Here is an 8,919-nt window from a genome sequence, read left to right on the forward strand (position 1 = left end):
AAACAACAACAACAACAACAAAAATGAAAATGATGGACGGCTTTGGAGTTGCTGTTAGTTTGGAAAGAGTAAGAGATGTGTATGGTTAGGACGCGTGGTTTTGAGACACCCCAAAGCAATTCCAGCTCTGCCCCACTCAGGCAGCCTCAGGAAGGTGGTGCTGTCTCCCCTGAGCCTCTGAGTGTGGGGTCCTGGGAACAAAACACAACACATCACCCAGGAGGTTGCCTGGGAAGCTGAGGCAAGAGAATCAACATCAGTTTGGGCCACACAGCAAGTAAGAGGCCAACCTGAGCCACATGGGACTGAGTTGCAGACAGACAGCAAACCTCCATGACACTGGCAGTTAATTCCATGTGAGGTGTGGGAGGACCCACAAATTGTATCTCATGCTCTTGAGATGAGAAAAGAGCATGATTCTTTTCCATCAGGACCAAATGTGATTCCACCTGATCTAAGAAAGGCATCAGAGGTCATTTCCGATGCTTTCTTTGTCCTTGTAACTCAGAATAATGTTTCCCACAGTAGACAGCTCCCCGGCTTTAAACCCTCAATTGTCAGGGTTGATGGCTCATGTGTTTAACCCCAGCGTTGTGGATACTACAACAGGAGGATCAAGTCTGAGGTCAACTTGGGCTACATAATGAGACCCTGTCTCAAAAAGTCCAAAAAGGCGGGAGCTGGGAGGGCCTGGAGAGATGCCTCAATGGTTAAGAGCACTGACTGCTCTTCCAGAGGACCCGGGTTCAATTCTCCACATCCACATGTCAGCTCACACCTGTCTGTAGTGACAGTTCCAGGGCTTCCAACGCCTTCACACAGTTATGCATGCGGGCAAAAACACAAATCAATGCTCCAAAAATATAAGCAAATTATTAAAAAGTCCAAAAATAAAACAAAAATCTCAAAGTAAAACAGTCCATTTTAAAACAAAATTAAACCAACCCCCCAACCTCCCCTCATTTTTTTTATTGGAAACAGTCCAGGTTCAAGAACTAGTTGAAGCAGGACTGACTGACTCCTCTCCAGGGGTGTTTGTGGACAGGCAGGGGGCAAAGTCCCTTTTCTACAAACTGCTAGTAGGGCTGGCTCCTGGTTACAGAGAGCTCCAGAGAAAACAGGCCACTGTCTAGTGGGATCCAGTCCAGGAACATCCTCATGATCTCCAGGAACTTGAGTAGTTTCATCTTCTCCAAGGGCATCCATGACGCTCCCCCAGAGTCCTGTCAGTGTTGAATAACTGCCATCAGGCCCTGGGCTACAGAGGAGAGAGAAGAAGAATCCTGGACGCCCACAAACCAACCAGACACTGAGATAGTATAACATGACAGATGGTGTGTTTGGTATATCAGGAAAGAGTAGCCTGAAGCGCAGACAGGAGAGCTGGGAACGTGTCTGTCAGAGTAGTTTCTGGGACAGGAGGTGGGACGCAGTGATGGCAACTTGGAGGTAAAGTGCCCGTCAAGCATTCAGACAGCTCTGGTTCAAACCCCACCACCACTCTACCCCTGCACAAGAAAACCACAAACTGCAGGGTGGTGACTGCAACAGCCTTTAATCTCAGCACTTTGGAGGCAGGGACAGTCAGATCTGTGAGTTTGAGGCCAGCCTGGTCTACAAGAGGGAGTTCCAGGGTAGCCAAGGCTACCAAGAGAAATTTGTAGACTTAGATTTTTTCAAAACTTTTTTTTTTTTTTTTTTTTTGGTTTTTCGAGACAGCAAAACCTACTTTAATTAGGGTTCTTTAATGTTTGAACCTTCCTTCAGCCCACCTACCAGAGGTAGGGGGAAAGAAAGGTTAGTAGGAAATGGGGGTTGTGGACCTGTTTAGAAGAAGTTCTTTGGCAAGATCCCAATCTTTGTTGTCAGGATAAATGGCAGTCCAGTCTAATCAGCAAACACCAAACAGGGATCAGTAATGGCGGCTCAATTCAGAAGAAACCACAAGGCTCTGCCAATTAGCCTGAGTCCTCAGACGTGACAAGAAGCAGCTGGAATATCACCGGAAATTCTCTGGCAAGTTACCCTCTACGAAGTCACAAGTGAAGATCAGCAACTCAGTGCAAGGTGAACCAAGGCAAGAGCCTCCCCACTCTATCTGTGGGGTCATATTTATATTTCTTGTCCTCTTACATGTCTGCTTCAGCAAAATATCACATGGCATAACTGAGTCCTCAAAGAAACCTGAAGTGGAAGCTTCTGGATATGTCAGGTGATGCAGACTCACGTGGTGTTTTGCTGAGGCAAGACCCATGGGGGTACACATGTTTGGAGAGGTTATGAACAGGACTCAAAGGACAGTGGCAGTGTGCTTGTATAGCTAGCTTTGCAACACTTTGTTGGTCTTGCTTCCTCGATGATCTTTGCTTCTTTCAGAGAGGCACAGCAGAGAACTTCTCTCTGGCGGAGTTCTGGTGGTTTCTGCTAGATCGTGCCACCACTGCTGCACATGGTTAGAGGCTTCACCTGTGTGTCCCCATGTGTAGCCCAAAGATTGATGTCCTCTGTCACCCTTTTGTTTTTTGTTTGGTTGTTTGATTTGGGTTTTGGCTTTTTTGAGACAGGGTTTCTCAGTGTAGCATTGGCTGTTCCAGAACTTGATCTGTATGTAGACCAGGCTGCCCTTGAACTGAGATCCGCCTGCCTCTGTCTTTGGAGTGCTGGGATTAAAGGCATGTGCCACCACCGCCTGGTACCTTTCTTGTTTCTTGAGATGGAGCTCACTGTTTTGGCTAACCTGACTGGCCTATGAAGCCTTAGGACCTAACAGTCTCCATCTGCCAGTGCTGGGTTATACGCACATACAGTCACACCCAGCTTTTATGTAGATGCTGTTGATCTGAATTCAGGGCTTTGCATTTTCACAGTAAACAATCTACCCACTGGCTCATTCTCTTAACCCCAAGCCTGCCCTTTTTCATGGCAGTTGAATCAAAGCAAGTTCTCTAACCCTGAGCTACACGTCAGTGCTCCTGACCAAAGTTTCATTGATAATGAAGCTAGGAAGTAACACATTGTTTACTCGGATATATATTATCAGATAGATATAGATAGACATAAATATATATTATATGTTATATTCAGATTGTATTTAGAATATATTATATATCATATATAATATGCATGATATATAATATAATATATTACATTATATATTATATTATATTATATTATATTATATTATATTATATTATATTATATTATATTATATTATATTATATTCAGATTTAGGGAAGAGCACAGAAATACCTGAGTCCATAGAGTTTGTGGCTGGTTTCCCCTGAAAGACAGTGATGGCTAATCACTATCATCAGCTTGACTAGATTTAGGTCACCATGGAAACACATCTCTGGGTGTTTCTATGAGAGTGTGTCCAGAAAAGTTTAGCCAAAGGAGAGAAAACTGACCCTGAATGCAGCATGCATCCCCATGGGTTGAGGTCCTAGACCAGTGAATAAATAGTGGACATCAGTGTTCATCTGTCTCAACATTGACTCAATGTGACCTCTATGCCTTTCTCAGCACAATGTTGTGGAGCCATCAGCTAGATAAATCCTCTGTGGTGGTTTGAATAGGTTTGGCCCCAAAAATTCAAGTGTTTCAATCCTTGGGCCATAGGGAGTGGAATTATTAGGAGATGTGGCCTTGTTGGAAGAAGTATGTCACTGTTTAGGTGGGCTTTGAGGTCTCCTGTGCTCAGGCTACACCCAGTGTGGAAGACAGTCTCCTCCCGGCTACCTTCAGATCAAGATGTAGAACTCCCAGCCCCTTCTCCAACACCATGTCTGCCTATAGGCTGCCATGTTTCCTGCCATGATGATAATAGACTAAATCTCTGAAACTGTAACCCAGCCCCACCCCCCAATTAAACATTTTCTAAGAGTTGCCTTTGTCATGGTGTCTCTTCAGAGCAATAAAACTAACTAAGACACCCTCCCTCCTGACATTACTTCTTTTAGGCATTTTAACCAAGAAATATCTAAAATGGAGACATTAAAACATCTTTCTCGGCAATGGTTCTTGGGCCAGAAAGACCCATAGTCTTATGGAGAATGTTATGGTGACCACTCAGTGGCTAGTGTGGTGTCACTTTACTTGTGGAGTCCCTGCACCATCCTTTCTCTCGTCTGTCATAACCATTGTCTGAGAGAGGCGTTGCCTTAGAAAGGTATGCATTTAATATCTTACAAACAACAACAAATTTGAAGTCTAATCAACCTGTTCACCAGTTTAACCCTTAGATAAAGTTTGATACATGAGGAAGAAGCATAGTGAGTTCACAAAAGGCAGATGGCGAATGGCAGTTAAGCCTGAGTTTAACCTGTACACCGAGGCCAAACGTTCTACAGGTCTGCGTAGTGAGTTCCAGGCCAGCCAGAGCTACACAGGGAGACTGTTTCATAGAAAACAAAGAAACCAGGCATGGTGGCATAGGTCTTTAATCACAGTACCCAGGAGTTTGAGGCCAGCCTTTTCTACATGGAAAGTTCCAGGCCAGACAAGGCTACAAGGTAAGACCTTGTCTCAACAAAAAGCAACAGCCAGTCAGGTAGTGGTGGCCCACACCCAGCACTTAGGAGGAAGAGGCAGGTGTGATCTCTGAGTTTATGGTTTTGCTCTTAGTCTATAGAATGAATTTAGGGACAGCCAGGGCTACACAGAGAAGCCTTGTCTCAAAACAAACAAACAAACAAAAAACAAACAAAAACCCACATAAAAACAGAGCAACATCTTCCTCTTCAATAAACCCCTCAAAAAAATGGAGAGTTGGGAAAGAGAGAAGGAAAGATAAAAGTCACAGCAAACTTAGCATCTAAGACAGGAGAGTCTGTGGGACTCACCAGGAAGGATATCCCCCACATCCAGCCCTTCTGAAGATAGGGACTATTTATTTCTTGTTTACCATCTAAAAATATTTGTGATTTTTTTGGTATCTTTCCAATGTGTGTGTGTATACATGTTCATGTGTGAGAGGTGTATGCCAGTGTGTATGTGGGATCAGAAGACAACCTCTGATGTGAGTCCTGGTCTACCCCCTTGTTTGAAGTGTCTCAGCAAGACAGAGATAGTTTATTGAGCATTCACCCCAGGACTGATGGATCAGGGCCACAGGACAGACTTGGGAGCTGACTGCAGCCCCAAGCCAGAATCCTTCAGAGCTTTTAAGCCTGAAATCCACAAACATCTGTGTCAAGTTCTTCTACCAGTCAGGATTTAAGGAAAGGGAATTTCTTAGGAACAGGTCTTTGTTGTACATATATCTTGTTCCTATTGGTTGGGGTATTCAGTTGTGGCCAGGACTTGCCTTGCCTAGCATTCATGTCTTAACTTGTGAACCAGAATGTCAGTTACCCATGTACATGACTCTTTCTGCCAAAGAGGATGTCAATTTCCAGAGAGGTCTTGGGAACTTAAAACTTTACACAACCCCTAATCAAAATGGAAGTCTTATTCCAAATGGCTTTTTATATTGGTACAGGTGTCTCTCTTGTGTTGGGGTCCACCCCAGGGGCATTTTATAGAGGCAAAAACCATAAAAGCTTATACATAGGTACAGGAAGTATAGCCAGGCCCGTGGTTCAGGTCCAAGCGTATTGTGACTCTACAAAGCAGTTCTAACCCACCTCTATTGTGATTGGTTTCCAAGAACACCCAAACACAGACCATAACAGAACATGTAATCAACTTGGGCATGAGAAAGTTTCCTAGTAGCAATAGTAACAGCATAGGAGAATGTTTCCTTCTAACAGTACTAACACCATAAAATGGCTGGCTAGATAGACGGCAGTTACTGAGGCTTTAACGTGATGCACGGTGTCTTACAGTGTGTCCAGACTAGCTGGCTGGCAAGCTGCCAGGGAGTGCTGTTGCCCCTCCCCTTTCACTACTACAGGAGAGATTCGATTACAGTGACCCCTGGAGAACCTGTACCCTGAAGGGAGTTAACACCAGAGCGTTGCTGCTTTGAGAGTACGCTGAGTGATGTAGCATCCTCTGGGCATTTGGGTCACATTCTTCCTGAATCTGACAAATGCTGAGGCAAAGGGCCCTAAAGAACTAACAATTAGGTTCTTAGTGATAGTGATTTTTATTTTCATTTTATATGTATGGGTACATGCATGTTTGTGTACAACATCCCTCCCTTGTGCCCCACAGGGGTCAGAAAAGGATGCCAGACCTTGTAGGAGGAACTAAGGTGGGAGGAGTAAGGAGAGGAAGACTAGGAAGAGAAAGAGGAAGAGGAGAAGTTAGAGAGAGAGCAGAGATGTAGCAGTGATGGAGGCGGATGTTCATGTGTCTGTAGCAGTCAAAGGTAGTTGGTATATCTAGGTTGGGTATTGGGTTACACTTCTGATTGTATGGGCATCTTGTTACTGATCATTACCAAATATATAAGCTTTTGGATACTTTAAGCATTAGAGTCTCATTTTTCTACTGGGCCCACATGGATGGTGAGATGGTCTGGGCAATGCCCAGCCTTGCGGAGACAGTGTGGAAGATTGGCAGAGCCGTCTCCCACGCTGGCATCTCATGGGTGGCAGGGCTGGTGTTTCTGGTGGGCTGTTTCTAGCTGCTACGTGCACATGGCCTCCAGCCGAGAAACATGGCGGCTGATGCAGCTTAGATAGTTGGCTTGACCAGAGGCCGATTTTATTTAATTACTTCAACAAGACCTTCTGGAACTGGAGTTATAAGCCACCATGCAGATGCTAGGAATTGAACCTGGCCCTCTAGAAAAACAGCAGCCAGTCCTCTTAACCATGAGTTATCTCACTGGACTGATTTACATTTTGCGGGAGAGGGGATCTTACTCTATGGTAGAGGCTACCACAGAACTGTGTATACCTGTGTATAGCACAGGCTAACCTTGATTTATGGCAATCCTCTTGCCTCTTCTTCTCAAGTGCTAACTGGGTTTTTGGATGTATGCCACCACACTAGGCAGGAGTACTGAGTTTGAATTAGATAATTACCTAAGGAGCTAACTACCTGCTCATTTCTAAACCTACTGTCTTAGTTAGGATTTCCATTGCTATGAAGAGACACCATGACCAAGACAACTCTTATAAAGGAAAACATTTAATTGGGGCTGGCTTACAATTTCAGAGGCTCAGCCCATTATCATCATGGCGGTAAGCATGGTAACATGCAGGCAAACATGATGCTGGAGGAGCTGAGATTTCTACATCTTGATCTGAAGGCAACCAGGAGGAGAGTGTCTTACCTCAGGCAGCTAGGAGAGGAGTCTCTTCATCACTGATGGGAACTTGAGCACTAGGAGACCTCAAAGCCTGCCTACACAGTGACACACTTTCTCCAACAAGACCACACTTATTCCAACAAGACCACACCTCCTACTAGTGCTATTTCCTATGGGCCAAGAGTATTCAAACCTATGAAGGAAGCAGAAATTAGTTGCAGGGCATGCTTGCTAGCTTTATGTCAACTTGACACAAGTTGTAGTCTTCTAAGAGGAGGGAACCGCAATTGAGAAAATGCCTCCAAAAAAATCGGGTTGTGGGCAAGTCTGTAGAGCCTTTTCTGAATTAGTGTTGATATAGGAGGGCCCAGCCCACTGTGGGTGGTGCCATCCATGGGCTGGTGGTCTTGGGTCTACAAGAAAGCAGGCTGAGCAAGCCATGTGGAGCAAGCCAGTAAGCAGCACCCCTCCATGACCTCTGCATCAGCTCCTGCCTCTGGGTTCCTGCTCTGCTTGAGTTCCTCCTGTCCCGACTTCCTTCAGTCATGGACTACAAAGTGGAAGTGTGAGCCCAATAAACTCCTCAACATGGTTTTTGGTCATGGTGTTTTGTCGAAGCAATAGAATCCCTAACTAAGCCAAGTTGGTACTAGGGCACTGCTGTGAAGACCTGACCATGTTTTTGGAAGACTGTGGAAGGACTTGGATTTGGAGCTAGAAAAACCATTGAGTATTGAGAACTCAGTGGGATGGTTTATGAGTTTGGAAGACAATGTGGAGAGCAGAAGATGGAGGACTGGCCTGGGAAGTTTCAAAGAGAAGTTTAAAGACTCTTATCAGGGTGGTTTGCTTTTGAATTAAGATTCTGTCATTCTGGTCAGCTTGGTGTGAAGAGTCAGCTGTGATCAAGAGACCAGGCCTACTAAATGGAAAGCTTTGTGCTACTGGGATAGTTGATGCTAGTTAACTGGAACTAAGGAATTAGCAGTGAATAAGAAGAGACCAGCATCACTGAGGTGAAGTCTTCTGGAGAGTGTTTCCTCAGGGTCAGCACACAGAAGAGGTGTTCCTCTCACACAGAACTGGCTGAGATTGTACCTCATGCTGGCCACCGAATTCATTAGTGTAAGACTTACCCAGACGGTACTAGTTTTACAAGCATAAGGAGGATGAAGAGAAGCTGAGACTTGATATTACGAGAGGACAGAGGAGGCCATTGGTGAAGGTGCAGCCTCAGTGGGAGCTGAAAGCCCAGGACTGAAGGGGTCACACAGAGAAGCTGAGGATTAGCACCATAGAAGAGTGCTTAAGAAAGGCTACTGTTGAAAGTGCACCCCAGTTACAGCACAAGACCACAGTGTTGAAGAGATGCAAATACCATGGGATGACCACCAAGAACAGCAGTAGCAGCAATGGAACAGAGTCAGCCAGAGCCTACAAGACAAGCTGCCGAGGGCAGGTCTGGAAAAGTGACTTTAGACTCCATTGAGGAGCCCAGAAGATTATGAGTGGATCCTAGATACTGGGCTGTTGGAGTTGACTTTGTGTTGATTTTATTATGACTGCATCCTGATTTTTCCTTTTTTTAAAAAAATTATTTGCTGGGCGGTGGTGGCGCACACCTTTAATCCCAGCACTTGGGAGGCAGAAGCAGGCAGATTAATGAGTTTGAGGCTAGCCTGGTCTACAGAGTGAGTTTCAGGACAGCCAGGGCTACA

Source organism: Grammomys surdaster, unplaced genomic scaffold (genome assembly GCF_004785775.1).
Source record: "Grammomys surdaster isolate TR1022 unplaced genomic scaffold, NIH_TR_1.0 371, whole genome shotgun sequence".
NCBI classification, from domain to species: Eukaryota; Metazoa; Chordata; class Mammalia; order Rodentia; family Muridae; genus Grammomys; species Grammomys surdaster.